Source organism: Dipodomys spectabilis, unplaced genomic scaffold, assembly GCF_019054845.1.
Source record: "Dipodomys spectabilis isolate Male_0828 unplaced genomic scaffold, ASM1905484v1 ptg000259l, whole genome shotgun sequence".
Lineage (NCBI taxonomy): Eukaryota > Metazoa > Chordata > Mammalia > Rodentia > Heteromyidae > Dipodomys > Dipodomys spectabilis.
In genome coordinates, this window is record NW_024870936.1 from 1,744,868 (window position 1) to 1,767,042 (window position 22,175).

Below are 22,175 nucleotides of genomic sequence, written 5' to 3' on the forward strand. Positions count from 1 at the left end.
TGGTGCCCCCAGAGGGGTGTTTGACCAGGTTGAATTGGTGTTTGGGCGGCCACTCACATGTGCTGCTGAGAGAAGCTGTTGGCAGCTCCTCCAAGTGTGTCAGCAGCGATGGCAACAGTATTGCAGACACATAGGCCCAGAGCAAAAGACTAGGGCAGGGACCAGGTCGGGGATTTAGGCTTGCTGGCAGCATGCCATTGCTTGAGGTTTGAAACCTCAAGGGGCCAGGTGGGGGTGGGAGCATCAATTTTCTACTATACTCCAAAGTCACCTCAAGTCTCTTCCTCACCACTCAGCCACCTCTACATTCCTCAACTACTGGTAGTGTTGTAAACTAACAGAGGGAATCCCAGTGCTACCTGGCAGCATGGAATGTGGGCGTGGCCAGCATTCTTGTATCCCATTGGTCAGAAAGAAGTATGAAAGAATGGGGGTGTGGCCAGAATCCTGTGAAGCAAGCAGAATGGGTGAGTGTCAACATACCATCCTGGGGCAATTTGAGCTGACAGGATGTTCCCAAGACCTGAGAAGGAGCCCTAGGGCTTAACAAAATAAGAACAGATTGACATGCAGATGGCAGTATGCTAATAAATATATATCTTAATAGAGTGCCAGAGATGTCTATACATTATTCAGTTATATAGACTATATTCCTACCAATTCCTGAGTATTCATTATGTGTCCATGTAATTAATGTTATTGTTTAAATCCTTAAACTATTAATGAAAGCACTCAGTGTCCTGAAGTTATTGTGTTCCTGTAAGTAATAATATTCTTTTAATGCTTCATAAATATTAAATAAAATCAACCAGCCTTCTGAAATGATGTTGTTTAATTTTATAGGATATTCATGCACGAGGAACTCATTCAATTGTGACACTGACAAAATTCCAGTGACATTCCTTTGGATGGGAACCAGTTTCTTAGTATCTCCTGCCATTGGTTGGTGTCAGGACGGGGATTTGAAATGAGGACCTATGTTGCCACATGGGCCTATGGCTTCCATGATAATCTGTCAGCCTTCAGCAATGGAAGGTGAAGTACCCTTTGCAACAGTGTCATTCAGACCGAGAAAGGTCACTGCAAAGGAAGAAAACATAAAAGGCATTGTTTTCCCTGCAATACCTGGGTTTCTAGGATCACAGGAGCACCTGCGTGTCCAGTGGCTTCACCCCATCCTAGGGTGATCGAAGCTGAGGCAGAGTTGCCACGACCTGAGTTCAAGCCCCATGCTGAGAAAAAAAATTCGCTCCCTGGCTTGCAATTCACACAGTTTATTCTTACAGGCTTTGGATTTGAACTCAGGATCTGGGTAAATCTGCAGCAATGTGGATAAAGGGGAAGATCGCCTTACATGAAGATAAAAAAGTCAGTCCTGTTCACTAGTCCTGAATTCAAGACCCAGCCCTGGAAAACATACTATTTATATATATTGTAAACATAGGATTTATACTTACCTATAGATGTTCAGTCCATACATGTTTGGTGTGGTTGTTCCTTGTATCTTTTGTTTTATTCAATTATTTACCATTGATTTTACTATGATGAAACCCATTCTGTTTATTACATTGATGACAACTTATCACAGAACATCTAGATTTGTAGAAATGTTCTCCATCATGCCTGACCCCCAGGATTCTCAGAGAAAAGGAAAAAAAGTTTCACACTCTCCTTCTTACTCCACGATCCACTTGTTGGTAGTGCTGGGATCTGAACTCAGAGCAGACCAAAACTAATTGGCCAATCAGTCAAGATAATCATACAAACCAGTGAGCAACTAATGAGTGTGGCCACTCCCAGAATCTGACATTGATCCCCAGGGTGGTCCACTATAGTCATAAATTCATAATTTAAACATAGCATCTATATTGACATACATGTGTGGACAGCATCTTGTGTTCAGTGCAATTATGCTCCTCATTTTGTCTCTAATTCATGGAGGTATTGTGTATTTTAATAAGTATGGTGACAGGTATAACTGTGCTGACATGGATGACAACCTGTTCCAATGGTTACAGGGTTATTTATACATTCTCCATTGTATTTGAGATCCAGGACATTCACAGGAGAAGATGAAAGGCACAAGGACTGGCTTCTGACATCAGGATGAAATTTTGTCAGTGCTGGGATTTGAGCTCAGGTCTGGGTAACTCTGTTGCACTGTGGGGGAAGGAGAAGCTCACCATCTTTGAAGACTAGTATATCAGGCCTGGTGCAGGGCCTGATTTGAAACCCCAGAACTGGACAAAATAGCAAGCCGACCATTTTTAAAAATAGGATTTCTCTTTACCTACAGATGTGGTATGCATCTTGCATTCAGTGTAGTTATTCGTTCTATTTTGTCTTATTCATGGATGTATTGTGTATTTTATTGCATATGGGGTGACAGATATAACTCTGGTGTCATGGATGACAACTTATTCCCATGGCTAAGAGTTGCCCATATAGCATTCTCCATACTCAATGAGACCCAAGACATTCTCAGGACAGGAAAACATGTGCCACCGTAGGCTTCACACATCAGAATGTATCTTTTGGTAGTGCAGGAATTTGAACTCAAAGCCTAGCAGGCCCAATTGGTGAATGGGTCATGGTGAGCACACCAGGCTGTGAGCCACTAAGGAACTAGGCCATTCCTGGGACCTAAGATGGAGCCCTGGTGGGGGCCAATATAGTCATAAATTCATAATTAGAGGATCTAGATTTCCAAACATGGGTGGGAAGCATCTTGCGTTTGGTGTAGTCATTCTCTTTGTTTTGTGTCTTATTCATTGATGTATTGTGTATTTCCTTGAGTATAGGATGACAGATATAACTGTGGGGAACTGGATGACAACCTATTCCCATGAGTATAGAGTTGCGTATACATTCTCCTTCCTAGCTGAGACCCAGAACTTGCACAGTACAGAAGAACAGGTGCAACGACTGGCTTCTCACATCAGGGTGAATTTTTGGCAGTGCTGGGATTCGAACTTTGGGCCTAGAAGGCCCAACTGCCCAATGAGTCCACATGATCACACCAGACTTTGAGCCACTAAGGAGCTGGGCCATTCCCAGGAACTGAGATCGAGCCCCAGGGAGGCCAAAATAGTCCTCAATGATCATTGAAACATGGGATGTATATTCACATCCGTGTTTGGTCTGCATCGTGCATTGAGTGTAGTTATTCTCTTTATTTTGTATGCTATTCATGGGTGTATTGTGTATTTTCTTGAGTATATGATGACAGATATAACTGGGATGACATGGATAACAACTTATTCTTACGGCCACAGGGTGGCCCATGCATTCTCCATCCTAGCTGAGATCCAGGACTTGCACAGGAGAAAAAAAAAAAAAAAACAGGTGCAACAATTGACTTCTGACATCAAGATGAATCTTTAGGCAGGACGGGGGAAATCTGAACTCGGGACCTAGCAGGACCAAGTGGCAAATGGGCCAATTGAGCACACCAGCCTTTGACCCACGAAGGAGCTAGACCTTTCCAAGGACCTGCTATTGAGCCTCCGACTGCGAGGGTAGAGCGGGGAGCACAACAGTCATCCATTCATAAGGTGAAAGTAGTATGCAAATAAGTACACATTTGAATAGAGTAGGAGAGATGGTAACCTGTGGTGGAATCCAATCTGTAGACTACCGATTCTTGGATCTTTCGTGATGCCTCCATTTCATGACTGTGATGATTATTGTCATGTTTCATCAACTGTTCTTTACAAATAATCGATACTCCATGAGTTTTGCCTATCATTTCCTACTTGCATCATGCATGAACTACTCATTCAAGGATGAGATCGATCACATTCCATGACTCATCCCAGGTCCACAAACAAGTATCTCAGGATCGCCCTCCATTCCCTCCTCGTAGGGGGGGCTGAATTCAAGCCTCAGGCCTGGAAAAGATACTCCATATATACTTTTTTTTGGTCCACTCGTGGGTCTGAAATCTGGGCCTGGGCGCTGTCCCTCAGCTCTTCACCTCAAGGCTAGCACTCTACCTCTTGAGCCACAGCGCCACTGCTAGTTTTTTTTTCTGCTTATGTGGTGCTGAGTAATCGAGCCCAGGGCCTCATGCATGCAAGGCAAGCGCTCTATCACTGTGCCACCTTCCCAGCCCTCCTTATATATATTTTAAAGATAGGATTTATACTTCCGTACAGATGTTCAGTCCATATTGTGTTTAGTGTGGTTATTTATTTTATTTCTTGTTTCATTCATTTATTTAGAATTTATTTTATTGACTCTGATGACACTTATACCATTTATTACATTGTTTACATCCTATCACATAACATCCAGATGTTAGATGTGTTCTCCATTATGCCTGGCAGCGCCAGGATCTGAACTTAGTGCCTAGCAGGCCCAATTCATGATTGGGTGAGTTTGAGCACGGCAGCCTCTAGCCAATGAAGATGTCAGGTGGTTCCCAGGTTCTGAGATCGACCTCCAGGGTTGGCCTAAACAGCGATACATGGAAGGCAGATGGAGGTATACAAATAAATATATATTGGTAAAGAGTTCCATAGCCATTTCTCTATGATAGAAGGACACCTAGTATGTTCCTACCAACTCTTAGGTATTTATTAAACCGCCATTGAAGGATTATTATTCTTTTCACAACTAATAAACTATTAATTAAGATCAATCAGAATTCTAGGATTATTGCATCCAATTTTAGAGTAGACTGATGCTTAAACTACTTTTTCAATCGGTATTCCTATGCATAGGTATGAGTCTCATGTGATCTCCTGCTATTGGTGTCAGGACTGGGATTTGAACCCAGGGCCTATGTTGACAGGTTAGCCTATGGCCTCATTGATAGCCCACCAGCCACCAGCAATAGCAGGTCAGGTCCACTTTGCAGCTTTGCCATTCAGACCCAGGATGGTCACTGAGCAAAGAAAAAAAATTGTAAAACCCCAGCTCTCTGCCCCTCACCACTTTTTGTGCTGTCCAAATTTTTTTTCTTCCTGAAAGTCCTCTTGGCCCAGGATCTCATGATTGGCTATGGGTCCAATGAGTGCACTCTAGCCAAGTGAGATCCAAGCTGAAGCAGAGTTTCCACGACCTGAGTTCAAGCCCCATGCTTGACCAAAAAACAAAAGAAAAAAAGAACATATAAAAATTAACTATTTAACTAAATTTTAAAAAAAATGAAGCTCCCTGGTTTGGAATTTTTGCCACTTTTCTTTCATAGCGTGGGATTTGAACTCAGGGTCTTGGTAAATCTGTAGCAATATGAGGGAAAAGTTGCCATTAATTGAGTTCAAACCCCATGCCAACCTAAAATGAAAAACTAAGTCACTGACCTAGGCAGGGGGAGGTAGTTTTGGAGATGGGAGGGAAGGGATGGTAGGGGAAAAACACAGGAGGAGTAAACAATGCACAATAGGAAATGTACTCATTACCTTGCTCCTGGAACTTTAACCCCTCTGTAGAACATTTTTACAATAAAAAATGTACAAAAAAAGAGAAACAATGTAGTTCTCAGAGAAGCACTTTGCAGGTAAGGGAAGGATGTTTGAATAGCTGTACAAAACTCTACACTGCTTTTTTTAATGTTCAGTATGGAACTGAATAAACATAACTGCTTCCATTTAAAAAATTAAGTCACTCTCTTGGAACTGGGGCCAGTGTTTCTGCCATTGCTAGAGTTTGAACTCACCGTCCAGATAACTCTTTTGTACCATGGGTGAATGCGAAACTCATTGTCCTTGAGGAAAAGAAATTCAGGATAGAGTTCCCAGGGCCTGAATGAAGGCCTTGCAATGGAAGAAATATTTCTATAAATGTGTAATATATGACATATACTTACATATGCATGTTCATTTCATATTATGATTTTTATTATTGATTTTGTATTTCATTTTTCTTTGATTCATTTATTGATTATTGTATTTAGTATTGTTATACAAATATTTTATTTTGCACATCTGTTATAAAATTATACACAATAATTTAGGACATTGACTCATTTTAATTAACATTTTATTAAGTGTTGAAACATGATACATAATTAAATGGAAGCATTTGTCACAGTCTTCACATGTTTAGAGTCTCTCCCAAGTATGAGCTTTGAGTTCAAGCCCCAAGACTGACCAAAAAAATTGAGCCTGGTGAGACATATTCTTCTGGGACTCAGAGGAGGGCCGAGGTTATAGGTAAGAGGTAGGGTAGAGGGCAGGTGCTGGTGGCTCACCCCTGTAATCTACTCAGGAGGATGAGATCTGAGAATCCCAATTGCAAGCAGGAAAGTCAATATGAGACACTTTCTCCAATTAAACACCCAAAGAGCCGGAAGTAGAGCTGTGGTTGTGGTTCAAGTAGTAGAGTGCTAGCCTGGAGCACAAAACCTCAGGGATAGGATAACATCTAGGCCTGAATTCAAACCCCAGGACTGGCACACACACACATACACACACATACACACACACACACACACACACACACACATGCACACGCACACACACACACACACACACACACACACTAATATAGAGCATTTGCCAGTTAGCCTGCACAAGTTCCATCTCTAGCAAATCAACATTAAAAAAAAATAAAGATGAAGAAGGGAAGGAAAGATTTGCTCCAGGAAGTGATCTAGCCAGTGCCAAAATTCCACAGTAGTTCTAATATGTGGGTACAAGACAGAGCGCCTCAGGCAGAAGGTATAGCATGGGCAAAGGTCCTGAGGTGTGCTGCAGAGCAGGTGGTGTGAGTGGTATGAAGGTTCTATGGCTTCAGAAAAGGCAGGCAGGAAATTCAAGACTGGGTCAACGTTGACTTGAATCACAGGGCAGAGGGAGGGGTCCCAGAATGGCGCCAAAGGGGAAGCTTAGCTTGGCATTTCGCCAGGGACCAAAAGCCATTTCCTGTGGCTGGAAACCTGTTTTCACAGCTCCTGACCCTCAGGCCTCCTTTGCATGGAGGAGTCAGGGTAAACACAGGGAAGAACTCTTGCTTTAGAAAAGCTTATAGCCCAATACCACCAGGGGCTCAACCCCTGTAAATCCTAGCTACTCAGGAGACTGAAATATAGATCGAGGGTCAAGCCAGCTCAGTAGAGGAAAGTTAATGAGACTCTTCTTGCCGATTAACTACCAAAATCCAGAAATGGAGCTGTGGCTCAAGTGGTAAAGTGGTAACCTTGAAGGAAAAAGTTTAGAGACCAGAGCCCAGACCCTGAGTTCAAACCCCAATACTAGCACAAGAAAATTAAAGAAATGATTTCAGGAGCTCCTAGTCCACTGTGGTGTAAGTCCAGATCATTCAGGCACAGGTGGCTCAAGCCTGTCCTCCTAGCTTCTCAGGAGGCTGAGATGTGAGGATCACATTTCAAAGCCAGCCCAGGAAGGAAAGTCTGGGACACTCTGATCTCCAAGGAACCTACAGAAAACTGAATGTTGCTCTATGGCTCATGTGGTATGGTGAAATGTTGCGGGACAGGGCCCAGGCCCAGAGTTCAAGCCCCATGACCAACACCTGTCCTGCTTGGACCTTACTCTGTAGCTCTAGGCAGAGTTTTTCCAGTGGGCCCCTGGGAATCTCCTAATGTCTAGGTGTCCTACAAGTCTTGGTAGCAGCCTGTTTGGAGGACATTGCCTACAGAGCAGGCCACAGTACCAGAGAAGTATCGAGCCTTGGGGCATGAAGATCATCATAATGGCATCTATCATGGGTACAATGTGGATCCGAGCAGTAAATCAGTCTCAGACCACGGTTCTGGGCCAGGAGAGGCAGGAACTGTAAGATGTCACACCAGATAATACCCAGTCACAGGAGTATCACAAGAGTGCAAATTTGTCAGTCAGAACTTGGGCAGCTGTTGAGTTGGGCTCATGAAAGTTTTAGGCTCAGGAATCCACAGCCAACTGGCTGCTGCTTGTAGCAGTCACTGTCCCAGGAGTCCGAGGTCTCAGTGCCCTGCTTTCCTCACCAGTCCTTGGGGAAGGGGGGCAGATGAAAGTCTGCAATCATGGCCGACTACCAAGGAGCAACCCTAGTGTCCTTCCCTTGATACTGCAGCCCCATGTTGAGATCAAGGTGCAGGTTCCATGGAATTTACTGCCATGGCCCAAACCCCTCAGCCCAAGAAGGACTTAGGGAGAAACCACTTGATCTGGCTTGACAGTTTACTTGGACTATGACTCAGGACTGCCCCCATTTCTATCTCAGCTCATCCAGGTCAAAACTAATGCCCCAGAACCTTGAGGAACTGGCTATACCAGTCTCTCATCCTCCAGGTCCCTGGCCCTGGAATCTAAAGTATATGCCTTTGTATTCTGGGCATCCAGAATTGTCTAGAAGGACCTGAGAGGCCAAGCTGGGCCAGAAGATAGATTTGCCTACGTTAAGGTACGTTGACATTTCCTAGACATCGAACAATACATCCATGCCACCTTGGCCTCACCTCTCATGTAGCCCCAGATTATCCTTGTTTAGAGAGCCTTCAGTCAGCTATCAAGGTCAAGCTGGCCAGAGCCACTTCCTCCACACCCTTCCTCCACACCACTACCAGCCTGCTGGGAGTGGGACATGAAGCCAGGGGTCCAGCTGAGAAAAGGACAGGACACAGCATGAGTGACCCTGCCCCCCCAGAGGCAAGAGAGAACATATGCTAGCCGGCACTGAGGACCCAGAAACCCCTGGATGAGGACAAAGATATGGACAGCCAGACTTGGGTTCCAAGGAAAAGCTGGAATATGCATTCAGGTCTCTGGCAATTTAGGACTCATTGTAGACCATGACTAAATACAGGGTTTCTATTTAGGAAGGGCACCATTCAAGGTCAGGAAGAGGCAGACAAGCATCCAGGAAGTGTGGAGAGAATGATGAGGGAAAAATACACACACACACACACACACACACACACACACACACACAAACACACACACACGGGTAGCCCAAGGCCTCAACAGTCCCTGAGCAACTGAACATCCCAAACTCTGAGAAGATGGCACTACCATCCTCAGACCAAATGTTGACAAAACTCAGAGCCTCTCATACATCTGGAATGGCTCATAAAAAAGCATGGTATTTCGTACTGTTCACACCACTATGAAGAAAACTCAGCCACATTATTTTGATTGTTGGTCATGGGGTTTGAACTTTGGGCCTGCGTGCCATCCCTCAGCTCTTCAGCTGAAGGTGTGCACCCTACCACTGGAGCAACAGCACCACTTCCAGTTCTCTGGTGCTTCACTTGAGATAAAGTCACACAGACTTTCCTACCCAAGCTGGCTTTGAACTGTGATCCTCAGATCTCAGCCTCCTGAGTAGCTAGGATGACAGTTGTGAGATACTGGCAGTTCCCGGTTTCAGCCACCTTCTTACAACCAGGGGAAATCCAACTTGTCAGGCCATAAAGCACATGCAACCCTTCACTTTCAGACTTTGACACCAGTATCCAAAGCCATTCTTCCTTGCTTGGAGAGAATATAATCGACACTACGCTCCAACCCTGACCACACCCTGCCTACCATAGTCCACAACCTCTGGAGTTCTTGGTAAGACGTGCACAGCCTGCTGTAACTTCACACTCGGGCAAACTTTGGGAGTTCTTAGAAATGGCTGTACACTGAGGCCAGAACCTGGTGTCCCAACCACAACAACCCCACTCCTTCACCATCTCTGCCAAGCAAGGGGTGTCTTTCTTTCTTGTTTTTTTGGATGAGGGGCTAGAACTTAGGGCTTGGGTTCTGTCCCTGATGATGAATTTTGCTCAAGGCCAGTGCTCTTCCACTTGAGCCATGGCACCACTTCCGGTTGGAGAGTAGAAATGAGACTCTCATTTGACTTTCCACCCTGTGCAGGGATACAAGACCTTCTGGATCTCAGCTTTCCGAGTAGCCAGGATGAGCCATCAGCGCATGGCCTATGGTGTCTCATTCTTTACAATTTCCAACTAGTCCTCCTCTAGACACTACCACCTAGACCCTCCTCTACCTCCCTCAGGGACAGCAAAGGGAGGCTCAGAATCTGGGGAGGGCCATGGGCATTAAAGAGCCCCCTTCACATCACTTCCCCTTTCTAAGCTCCCATCCACTTCCTCGGGATGGCCTGGTTGTCTGGGGTATATCAGACCCACTAGGACTTCTTAGGCCTGCTCTGTATCCCCCCACCACACCCAACTGGTACCTGAGAATTTCTGGGGCCAGTTGCTCCATGTCCCAGTGGAAGCCTTTGGGAGGGTTGCTGATAACTGGGTCCAGGGGTGCCCAGGGCAGAAAGAGTGTCCAGATCCCCTCTGTGGTAGAAGGAGACCCAAAGCATGGATGGATCTACTAAGTGCTACAGGGCACACCATCCCTCTGTCACCCAGGTCTCTTGGAGTGAAGTTTTATGTTGACAGTGCTGGGGCTCGAACTCGGGGTACAGGCGCTGTCCCTGAGCTTCTTTTGCTTGATGTGAGCACTCTTCCACCTGAGCCATAGTACCACTTCTGGCTTTTTCTGTGTATGTCGGACCTAGGAATCGAACCCAGGGTTTCCTGTGTGCTAGGTGAGCCCATTACTGCTAAGATAAAATCCCAACATTGGATAGCTGTTCTGTGACCCCTTGGGCCTGTTTCAGGACAGTCTTGCACATCTTTACTTAGTATCTAACCAGCAGCCTTGGCTGGAAAAGAACACGGTCTGCTATGTTGTCCTTGATCTATGGCATCTTTTCTCTCTGTGCTTCCTGTCATATCCTCCTTGTTAAGCAAGACCCCCTTTCAAGTGCTGCCTCTAAGAAGCCCGCTCCAATTACCCTGGTAGAGGGGCATCTTCTCCGCTCTGCAGGTGGCTGGCCTTTTCATGCTCTGCCTCAAGCTGGTGTGGTTGAGAGCGTACAAAGGTAAAGGCCTGGCTCTCACCACCTAATTTCTGAAGACTCTGATACACTACCCAGGGACCAGTGCGGTATCACACTCTGTGAGAGGGCACTTGAAGCCCAGGCAGTCTGGGAGCAACAAATGGGGCCATTTCTTATGTGGGTTTGAACTGAGCATCTGAGAGCTTTCTCTCTGAGTTTTCATGCTCAAGGCTGCTACTCTACCACTTGAGCCACAACTCCACGTTTGGATTTTTGGTGCTTCCATGCAGAGAAGAGTCTTATCGGCTTTCTAGCTTATGGCTGGCTTCGAACTTTGATCCTCAGATCTCTGCCTACCAAGGAGCCAGGATGTCAAGTGTGAGCCTGAGCCAGAGAGGGTCCAGAACCTTTCCTTTGAGCTTCTGTTTATCTCATGTCAACTAGCAAGCCCTACTTAAAATAGTCATTTATAGGGGATCAAGTTCCTCTCCTAGGTCAGTTAACCCAAGGAGATAAAAGTATCTTTGGAAAAGGCTAGTCAGAGTTGGCCTAGGTGAGTGTGTGTGTGTGTGTGTTTGTGTGTGTGTGTGTGTGTGTGTGTATAAGTTTCAGGGATACCTACCCCCATCTCTCTGGTGCTTCTTTCACCCAGTGGTGAGTACATCCAGGATCCTCACCCCAAGAAAGGTGGGCAGGGGAGGGTACTTAAGGTCATATCAAGTGGGATGATCTGAATTCTATCCTGCAACTGAATCCAGTAGAAATAATAGAGAGACAGAGATGTTTAGAGGAACATCAAGGGAAGCCACTTACCTTTGGCTACAAGTACCGGAGAGAAGAATGAATCCATCCTTTTTGGTAGTAAGATAACATGTGCCCACTATTCATTTATTTTATTTTTTGTGAGTTTCAGGTCTTGGATTCAGGGACTGGGTGTCATCCCTGAGCTTCTTTTACTTAAGGCTGAGGCTCTATCACTTGAGGCACAGCACCACAACTGGCTTTTTTCAGGGGCGGGGGAAGGAGGTAGTTTATGGGAGATAAGAATCTCACAGACTCTCCTGGCTAGGCTGGCTCTGAGTGATGACCATCAGAACTCAGCCTCCCGAATAGCCAGGATGACAGGCGAGAGCCACTGGCACCTGACCACCACCATCCATTTATAGTCCCTTAGGGCCAGTGCTGGGTTACCTGCACTGCATCCTCCTTTTTGTGATTGGAAATCAGACATGAGTCGGTTTGATACTTCAATAGCCTACCTACCTTTGAGCATTGTTCCAGCTCAGTCTGATACCAGCTTCCTCCTTATCCACAGCAATGACTTCGTGCTGTCACAGAACAAATGTCCCCCAGGAGGTGTCGGATCTAGGGTCTTTCCTCTGCACACTGCCCCCTATCCCCAAAACGACACACTGCAGCAATGTGAGGTAGACATAGAGTGAATTCAGTTTCTTATAATTAGGGTCTGGCCAGATAGGTGGCAGTGAGGATCAGAGGCTTGGGATAGTGCTGTGCAGTTGGACAATGCAATGCCTCCTCATCCACTTTCCTTTAACTGTCTTAGCAGAGGGTAGTGGGGAAGGACTCACCAGACAGACTGACAATGAGTAAACATCACAGTCTACCCCAGGCATAGAGGAGCTTACCTAAGGAAGCTAGTTCCACAGTCCAAGCAAATATGATCCTGACACAGAGCCTACCTCCAGAATGAGAGGGTCACCTTGGGTCCCAGCCACATGGAGACGCTGAGCCAAAACCTCCAGCACACATTCAACATGTTACTGAGAGAGGGGGGGGAAGAGAGAAAGAGAGAGAGAGAATTATACTTAAGCCAAATGCCAGTGGCACAGGCCTACAATGGTAACTACACAGGAGGCTGAGATATGAGGATCATGGTTCATAGCCAGCCCAGGCAGGAACGTCTTTGAGATGCTTATCTCCAAAGACCACCAGAAAACCAGAAGTGGTGTTGTGGCTCAAATGGTAGAGCCCTAAACTATATCTGAGCAGCTTGGGGACAGTGCGCAGGCCCAGAGTTCAAGCTTCACGACTGACAATAAGTGGACTTCCCACCACAAGAAATGGACTGAATAGTATCCATTGTCCTAGGGAGCATGGCAGAGAAGTCAGGCCAAGCTTCCTGTCATCTGGGGGTCATGAGTAGGTCACCCAGCTTTTCTGTACCTCTTTTTCCCCAGCTGCAAAGCTGAATAGTGAAGGATCCTCTTCCTCATGGGGATAGGGTAAGGATGAAAGAGAGCCATGTTTTGTTTCCTAATCCCATACATGTGGCATGATAAATAACAGGCCCCTTCTTAGTCCTTTCCAGGTATCTTCCTGTCATATGTTCACAGAATTGCCAAGAACTTATCTGATGACGGTTCCCTCTATGGCTGGCCCTGCCTCTGAGTTCCCCTTGTATTGATCCTTTGTTTCCTCACAAGGGAGGACCTGTGGAAAGACTGAGGACCAAAGGTTTGAGGCCGAACCCAGATCTTCAACTCTGGTCAAGAATCGGCTGCTGTGGACTGAGTTTAGGACAACCATCTAAACCAATGACTGAGCATGGTGCTACATATCTACCATCCCAACTACAGAGGACCAGGCATGGTGGCGCATGCCTGTCACAGGAGGACCATGATCCAGCCAAGCCTGAGCATATATGGAGTCTCCATCTCAGAAATGCCCAGGACAGAAAGGCTTGGCTCCCATGGAAAAAGACCTGACTGGAAAGCCTAAGCTCTTGAGTTCAAACCTTAATATACCAAAAAGAATCTGAGGCCCGGTGCCAGAGTCTCATGCCTATAACCCTACCTACTCAGGAGGCTGAGATCTGAAGAACACAGGTCAAGATTTAAAGTAGGTTTGGACTTGCCCATCAGACGTCATGATGAGTGACCCAGAGTCTGACCCATGCCAATATGGTCCATACTAACAGGGCTCACAGCCTTATTAAGTGCTGACCATGCTCTCTGTCCCCCTGGGGAGCCAACCCCTATGGGCCCCACTGCCTGGTCCTCCCGTGCTTCCTCTGCCACCAACTAGGCCCAAGGGAGTAGACAGTTCCAGGTCACAAAGATCCCTTTCTCTTATAATTTATAGGTGCTGAGTTGCCTTCAAACGTCTCACCCGTCCAGGCCCCTAGACCTCAGCCACAAAGCGCATGCACCCCCTAAAGACAGCGATTAAAAGTTGCCAAAAGCTCCAGCACTCCTTGTTACAACCAATATCTACACACACACACACACACACACACACAAACACACACACACACACACACACACACAGAGCCATCACGGGTGGCTCCTTTCTGTCATCCTAGTTACTCAGGAGGCTGAGGTCTGAGGATCATTGTTCAAAGCCATCCACACAGGAAAGTTTGTGAGGCTCCTATCTACACTGAACCACCAAATAGCCACAGGTAGGGCTGTGGCTCAAGTGTCAGAGCTCTAGCTTTGAGCAAGATATCTCAGGGACAGCACCTAGGCTGTGAGTTCAAGGCCCAGGTCTTCTACCTCCAAACACACCCAGACACAGACACAGACAGTCAGACAGACAGACAAACACAAACAAACACACACACACACACACACACACATATACACATACACACACACACACACACACAGGATAGCCCAAGGATTCAGCAGTCCCTGAGAACAGAAACATGAACTCCCTCAATTAGGATCAGATTCCACCCCCTAGAAGGTGGCAGTACCGACATCAGACCCATTGTAGACAGAACATTGAGCATCACACATATCTGGAATGTCTCATAGACCAGCATGGCATTTCCTATCATACACACTGCTATGTGGAAAACTTAGTCACCTCTTTTTCTGTTGCTGGTCAAGGGGTTTGAATTCTGGGCCAAGGTGCTGTCCCTCAGCTATTCAGCTGAAGGTGAGCACTCTCCCACTTGAAACAAAGCAACAATACCTGTTCTCTAGTGGTCTATCATCAAGTTTCACAGACTATTCTGCCCAAGCTGACTTGTAACCATGGTCCTCACATCTCAGCCTTCTGAGTAGCTAGGATGAGAGTTGTGAGCCACTGGTGGCTTCGGCTTCAGCCACCTTCATATAGACAGAGGAAACCCATCTCGTCAGGCCACAAACTTTTTGCAACCCTTCACTTCAGATTTTGATACACAGCATACAAATCTATACTTCAATGGAAGAAATAAAAACACAACAATCTCACACCTGCACCCCTTCGCCCACTCTCTGCCTGTCACAGGACATGTCCTCTTGAAGCTGTGGCTTCAAACTGGGGCAAACTTGGGGAGTTCTTACAAATGTCTGTACAGCGAGGTCGGCACTTGGTCTCCCAAACACAGCACCATCCCCACACCCCCACACCTCCACCATCATTTGCAGGCAAACATGTCTTACTTTCTTTCTTTTTTATGTTGTGGGGCTTGAATTCTGGGCCTGGGTGCTGTCCCTGAGCTCTTTAGCTTAACGCAAGCACTCAATTGCTTGAGTCACAGCACCGCTTCTGGTTTGCTGGACATTCCTTTTAGGTAAGACTCTCAGGGTCTTTCCTGAACAGGCTGGCTTTGACCCATGATCCTCAGATCTCAGCTTCTGAGTACCTAGGATAACAGCCATGATCTACTGGCACCCATCCAAAAAAACTTTTCCATTCCTGTCATCCTCTCCCCTCAGGAGACTGAAATATGAGGACTGCAGTTGGGTGCCACTTAGCAGCAAAGACCGTGAGAACTCTTTATCTAATTAAACACCCAAAAAAGCTGGAAGTGGAGCTGTGATTCAAATGGTAGAGTTCTATCTTGGAGCATTAAAGACAAGATCCACACCCTAGTTTCAAGTTTTTCCTAGCATAGACCCACCCAAGAAAGGGAAGCAAGTGGGCACACGGGAGCTCAAAGCTAACACATAATACTCAAAACTCCCAGAACAGACCCCATCCAGCTCTGATCCCCTAGATATTATGGCCTACATCATGGCATTCTTAGATGAGACTGACCATGCACCAATTTGGGACATTCAAGTACAATCTCATACTGAAGATACCATGACCTTAGCAAAGAATCAGGATCTCTCACTGCCCTGCCTAAACACTGGGCAGTGAGGTAAGGTCTAGTTATCCAACCACATGATATGGGAACCAAAGGTATTCCTGGTCAAGGGACGGAGATTGGAGGGATCTAGGTCCTTCTTGGGGAGGTGAAAAGGGCTGCTCTATCCCAGAAATGTTCCTATGTTGTGAGTATTATCAAAGAAACAACCCTGCTCAGAGCCCAGTGACTCTGGTATTCCCTCCAGCCTCTACCCGGCTCTGACCCATCTTCAGCCTGCCCTATCTGAATCCCAGATCTGCCATCTATACTAAAGACTTAGACAGAGAAGAGACCCATTTCCTGCCCTCATTCCCAGGCTGTCTTGTGGCAGTGGCATGCTTACTTCAGTCTTTGGTGAAGGAATGAACACCGGGGGTGGTATCGTCATATTGAGCCCTGGAATGTCCTAGTCCCTAAGCATATATTGCACAGGCAGCCTGCAGTGAACAGCAGCCAGGTTCTCAATGATGAACCCAAGGTGCCAGGACTTTTAATAGCAGTGTGGCTGGATCAAAGGCTGGTAGTCTATGTTGTCAGGCGAGGTCATGGCTCCACTGTCCTGACACACCTGACCTAGGATCATTCTCCCTCTTCAAATTCCTACTTATCCTTTGCCCCACCCTTCAAACTCTCTCATTCCAATACCTCCCTAGCCCTTGGAAACTTTCTTCTGATCTAACCAGAAAATAAACTCAATGAGGCTGGGGATAATTGAAACCTGGTGACCCACCCTGAGCCCTAGGTTCTACCCAAGGCTGGTTCCCTCTATTGTCGGTGATCACACAGCTCCTGGCTGTCATGAAGTTGCTGAGGGGTCAGTGTCTTGGTCCTACATAGTGACTTTAGGCTCTGAAAGTGTCCCCACATAGATTGTGAATAGTTGGCTCCCTTGATCCAGGGACTCCAAACCAAGGTTTGCATGTTCTCCCTTCTTCCTTCTTTTCCTCGTTTTCTCCATCTGTCCTTCCCTCTTCTCTCTCTTCACTTTCTTTGTGTCAGTCCTGGGCCTTGTACTCGGAGCCTAGGTGCTGTCCCTAAGCCTTTTTACTCAAGACTAGCAGTCTATGGCTTGAGCCACACATCCACTTCTGGTGTTTTCTTTTTGGTAGATAATTGAAGACAAGAGTCTTACAGGCTTTTCTGCCTGGGCCAAAAGCCTCAATCCTCTGATCTCAGCCTCCTAAATAGCTAGGATGACAGGCTTGAAGCACTGGCATCCAGATCAATCCAAGGTTTCTTCATGGGCTGTGGAACCAGACCTGGAACTTTTCATTGTCTATGACCACCGAGAGCCTGTTGCACACTGTAATGGTTTGTTGGATAAATAAATGAGCATCTGTCTATGAAAATGCTACAGAAAAGTCCCATCTGATTCAGGTAAGAATCCTCTGTGGAGGAGGGGGCACGAAGCCTGATGAAGCTCTCCCACAGTTCTCCCTCCTCCTTCTTATCCCCTCCTGGTGCCACCACACTGAACTGTTTTTGGTTCTGAGGGTGTGAGCCAATATGTACTCGCTACATTCCAGGGCCTCTGGGATGCCTATCTTCTCAAAGATCTCTGTCCAGCAGCTAACCAGCACTGTGGCACTCAATTCCCCACATAGGTGTGAATGAGGTTGCTGTGAGCTGAATGCCTGGCTCAAGGGGCCTCCTGTCTTCCCCCTGGGGCCAGCCAGGATCATCCCCCACATCTGGCCCCTAAGTTTCATGTTGCAGAGGAAGGATCCTTGAGGCAGCCTGGGTTCTCTAAATCTCCCAGAGTCCAGTACAGGTGCTGGGAATCATCTCTGCTCATAGCTGGCAGGCTGGGGATGGAGAGGTCACAATCTCTGCTCCCCTCAATGTCCTCAAGTGGGGTGGTCACCCTAAGTAGATTCAACACCTGCCAGAGAAAGGCAGTCAAGGTACAACATTCAAAGCAGGAGACAATCTGGCTTGGGAACTCTGTCTGTGCCGCTTTGAACATCATTGTTTGATGGCTGAAATCATCCATCTAATTTGATCCATAATCCCAAGCATTAGTCGAACTTGCCAGCTCAAATTAAAGAAACCTGGAAAATGTGGTATTTAATTTGTCCCAATCAAATTTAAAGGGTTCCAAAGTCAGTGGTTCCCTTTTCCTTCCAGACAACCTATAGCAGTTACAGAAACTAGCATTCAGCGAGCCCTAGCTAACTGCCACCTCCTGATACCGAGCGGTCTCCAGCAGGGGGAATGGATTTGCCTACTACTGCCCAGCTAGAAACAGCCCAGGCGGGACACAGATTGAATTCTGCATGACTCCAGGGAGGATTGACACTGGACACTGCCCCAGGAGGGTATCCTCAGCACCAGTGGGGGCCCAGAGCCCTGTGCCCAGATGCCCACAGAGACCATTAATGCCCTAGATATGGTTCTCCTCTCATCCACTCTCATGGTGAACCATCTGCCATGTCACACCATAGCCAGTCCCCAAAACCTCATAGGTTCACAGTCCCTGCCCTATCCTTTCCCTCATCTTGTTCCCAAATTATGTTGGGCAGACACATTCCAAACCCTTGAATTACCTCACACAAGAGCAGAGTGTCTGGCTGGAAGAGTGTGGCTGTGATCTCATTCGCCTCACCAAACTTCTGGCTGGGGATAGAAGGACAGGCATCCACTCCAGTCCAGGGTTCACACTGTTCTTCTAAGGGAGGCCCACTCAGGCCCAGCAGCTACTGTGGGCTACAGGAAAGGGGGAAGAGAGAGGTGGAAAGGGGAGGAAAGTAATGTCTACTGAAATCTTCCATAAAGGAGCCATGAAACTGTGAATGAGAAAACAAAAATTGTGGCTCAGCTTGTATTTGGTATTGATGAAGAAAGAACAACAACAAATACACACACAGAGAGAGAAAGAAAGTGCTTTTGCTGTTTTAAACATGGTGACAAATATATTTTCATTGTTCTTATTTCCCTGCTCTCCCAACACACACACACACACACACACACACACATACATAGACACACAAACACACACACACACACCTCCAGAATGGTGACAGATGACTCTTCCATGCAGCACCTGAAATTTGCCAACTAATCATTCACCTGAGGACGGTCAGGCTGTACAAGGAGAAAGATTCTCTCTCTCTCTCTCTCTCTGTTTCTCTCTCTCTCTCATACACACACACACACACACACACACACACACACACACACACACAGACTCAGAGTATTACCTCTCCTAAGTTTGTTGGTTCCTCATCTGGGACAATGTATTAGCTGGAGCACGCGGGTTCCCATTCTCTGTTCCCTTGTCAGAACCAAGGGCTCCCACTCAAGGGGAGCACCACTCTAATGACACAGCACCACCCCGCCTCTCCCCTTCTCTAGGGCCATACCCTTCCCCTTGGGAACAACCGGCCTAAACTCCCCATTCACCAAAACCCTAGGCCAGGACGCTGGGTGAAAGAATCCCCAGACAGGTGGCTCCTCAGAGCCAGGACTGAAACAAGCAGTGGTTCATGGGGTCCCAAGGGGGGGTGTGTGACCCAGGGTGGGGGCGGTATTGAGGAAATGGATGGGGTCCTAAAGGCTACATACATGGACAGACTCCTACTTCCAGCCTAGATGCTTCTGGGCAACTGGGCAGATTCTTGGGGAAGACAAGGAGACCAGATGGACAGGGAGCACCAGCAGACACTGGCAGAGCTGGGAAATGTGATCACCCTGTGAGTGCTGTTTTCAGCTGGGGTGGGGGGATAGGCCAGGTATATGTGTGTCTGAGGGCGTGTGTTCCTCCCATATATTCACCTACTATATGACCCCCAGTGCCCTCACCTCCCAGTGGGCTTTTCTGGGACCCTCCTCAGATGAAAGGGTGAGTGAGCACAGAGGACAAGGGCTCACACAGCAAGGGAGGCCTATCTTCTGCATCCAACACCCCCCACTCCCAGAAAAAAGACCCAGTAAGGCAGGTGCACAGGTGCTGTTCCCCACCTCTGCCTAAAGCCACCAGGTTCCCACAAGGGAGAGGAAGGGTGCAGATGTGGGACTGTGTGGCTCCCACTACTCCAGCCAGGGGCTCAGTGGTGACACCTTCTCACCCATTCCTGCATCTCCCGTTTCCAGGGATACTGGCCACTAGGGATGGGGGTGAGTTCCCAGAGTCAACACCCAATCCCCCACCCCCCCACTCCTGGGGCACATTTGTGGCAGAGTCAAGGCTGGCCTGCCTGGTGCTGGGGAGGCGTGGTTGGGACACAGAGAGGAGGCAGGATTTGCAAGGTGGGAGTAGTAGAGGTAGGAGGAGGTGGCAAGGTGCTGACCTGCGGGCGGCCACTCACTTGTGCTGCTGGAGAATCTGTAAGCTGTGGTTCTGTGTGCAGCTTGCAGTGATGGCAGTGGCAGGGTGGACGCTTGCGCCCAGAGCAGAGGGCCAGGCACCGGTACCGTGTCAGGGCCTTAAACCGGCTGGGGGTGCCCACTGGATGACTCCAAGAGGCGCAGCAGGTCTGAGCCAGCGGAGATGCATTGCTTCAGGGAGCGCAGGAGATGGGGCAGGGGCAGGGGCTGGTGGATGGCTGGGCTGAGCATGCCTCTGCTTCAGCTGAGCTCCCAGCCAGGGGCCTAAGACTCAGGGCTTACCTAGCCTCTGAGCCTCCCTGGGGTGGTGCCAGGAATGTGCCTGATGTGCTGGCTTTGTGTGCTCTGTGCTCCTGGCCCACACCCATGCTCCTACAGCAGCAGAGGCATTGAGGCTGCCACCCCTGATGTATGTGCCTGCTCTTCTCTCTGCTCTCTCTCAGCCCTCACTTCTCTCCCGGGCTGCCCCTCCAATGCTGTGCAAGTGCTCCAGCCCCTGTGTGCCACTGGCTTCAGCCGTTATGTGCCCCCTCAGCCACGCTCTGTCCTCCCCTGGGTCACGCCTCCATCCCTGGCTTTGTGCTGTCCTGACTCTGCCCTAAGGCTATCAGGCCATGGCAGAAGCCTCCTCACCTCAGGTCAGGTCTTCCCCCCAACCCAGCAGCTGCCCAGGGGGTGCATCAAATCTCCCCTCAGTCCGACTGCTGGGGGACTCTTCTCCATCCACCCCATACACCAACCAGGTACACGGTGTCCCTTCATGTTTGTGTGTGTGTGTGTGTGTGTGTGTGTGTGTGTGTGTTTGTGTGCGATTGTTGGGATACCTACCTCTCAAGGGCTCAGAGCCATTTTAAAAAATAGCACAAAGAACCCTGTGTAATGCACTCAGCACAATGAGCCTTTTGAAAGATTCAGCACATAGCAACCTTTGGGATCCTCATGGTAATCTAATGACTAATAAGATAAGACATGCCACTTTGACATCACCAAACTTACATATCATAGTATTATGACATCATATGTCATAGTGACATAATAGACATATTGTGAATTCCTATTCTGTGATTCCATTCTATTTCAAGTGAGCAATATTGGTGGATATCAGAAATCCATTATGACCTCAAAGCCATTGTGACATGACAATCCCTTTGTGACATCACAGTGCCATTGTGATAGTAACCTGGTGTGACATCACAAATTGGTCCTGTCCAATGTGACCTAATAACCAATGTGACCTCACAAAGCCATTGTGATATCATATTGCTGTTGTGACATTACAATCACCTAGAGACCTCCCAAACCCTTTATGACATCTTTAGCACCTTTGAAAAAACACATGGCCTTTGTGACATGACAGTCCCTTTGTGTATCCATATGTTCATTGTAAAATGTCAATTGAGATCAGATATGCCAAAGAAATATCACAAAGGACTTACAATATAATCATCGGTGTGAGAGCACATTGTCATTATCACAACATCAGCTCATTGTGACATCACAAATCTGTAATGATATCATACCACTTTGACATCACATTGTCATTGTGGCATCATATACACATTATATATGCCTATTATGTGATTTCATTATATTTCAAATGTGGCATGTGGGTTTATATCAAAAACACATTTTCACTTCATAACCATTGTGACATCACAATGACATGTTGCCACTGTGTTATGTTAGGCCCATTGATAGCTCAATCTATTTTCGACCTCATGTTATTTCAGGAATGACATGAAATATTAGAAATATACTTTGACATCATGAGCATAGTGATATCACACTGCTAGATGTAATGACCATCATATTGTCATATTGTCACATCATAAATCTGTTCTGACTTCATCACATTTGTGCCGACAAATGCTTTGGAATCCTCACAAGCCCGTTCTAAATTTATATACTTATTGTGAGTTAATGACAATTGAGGTCTGGAATGCCATTGTCACATCACCGATCTACTGTGCCA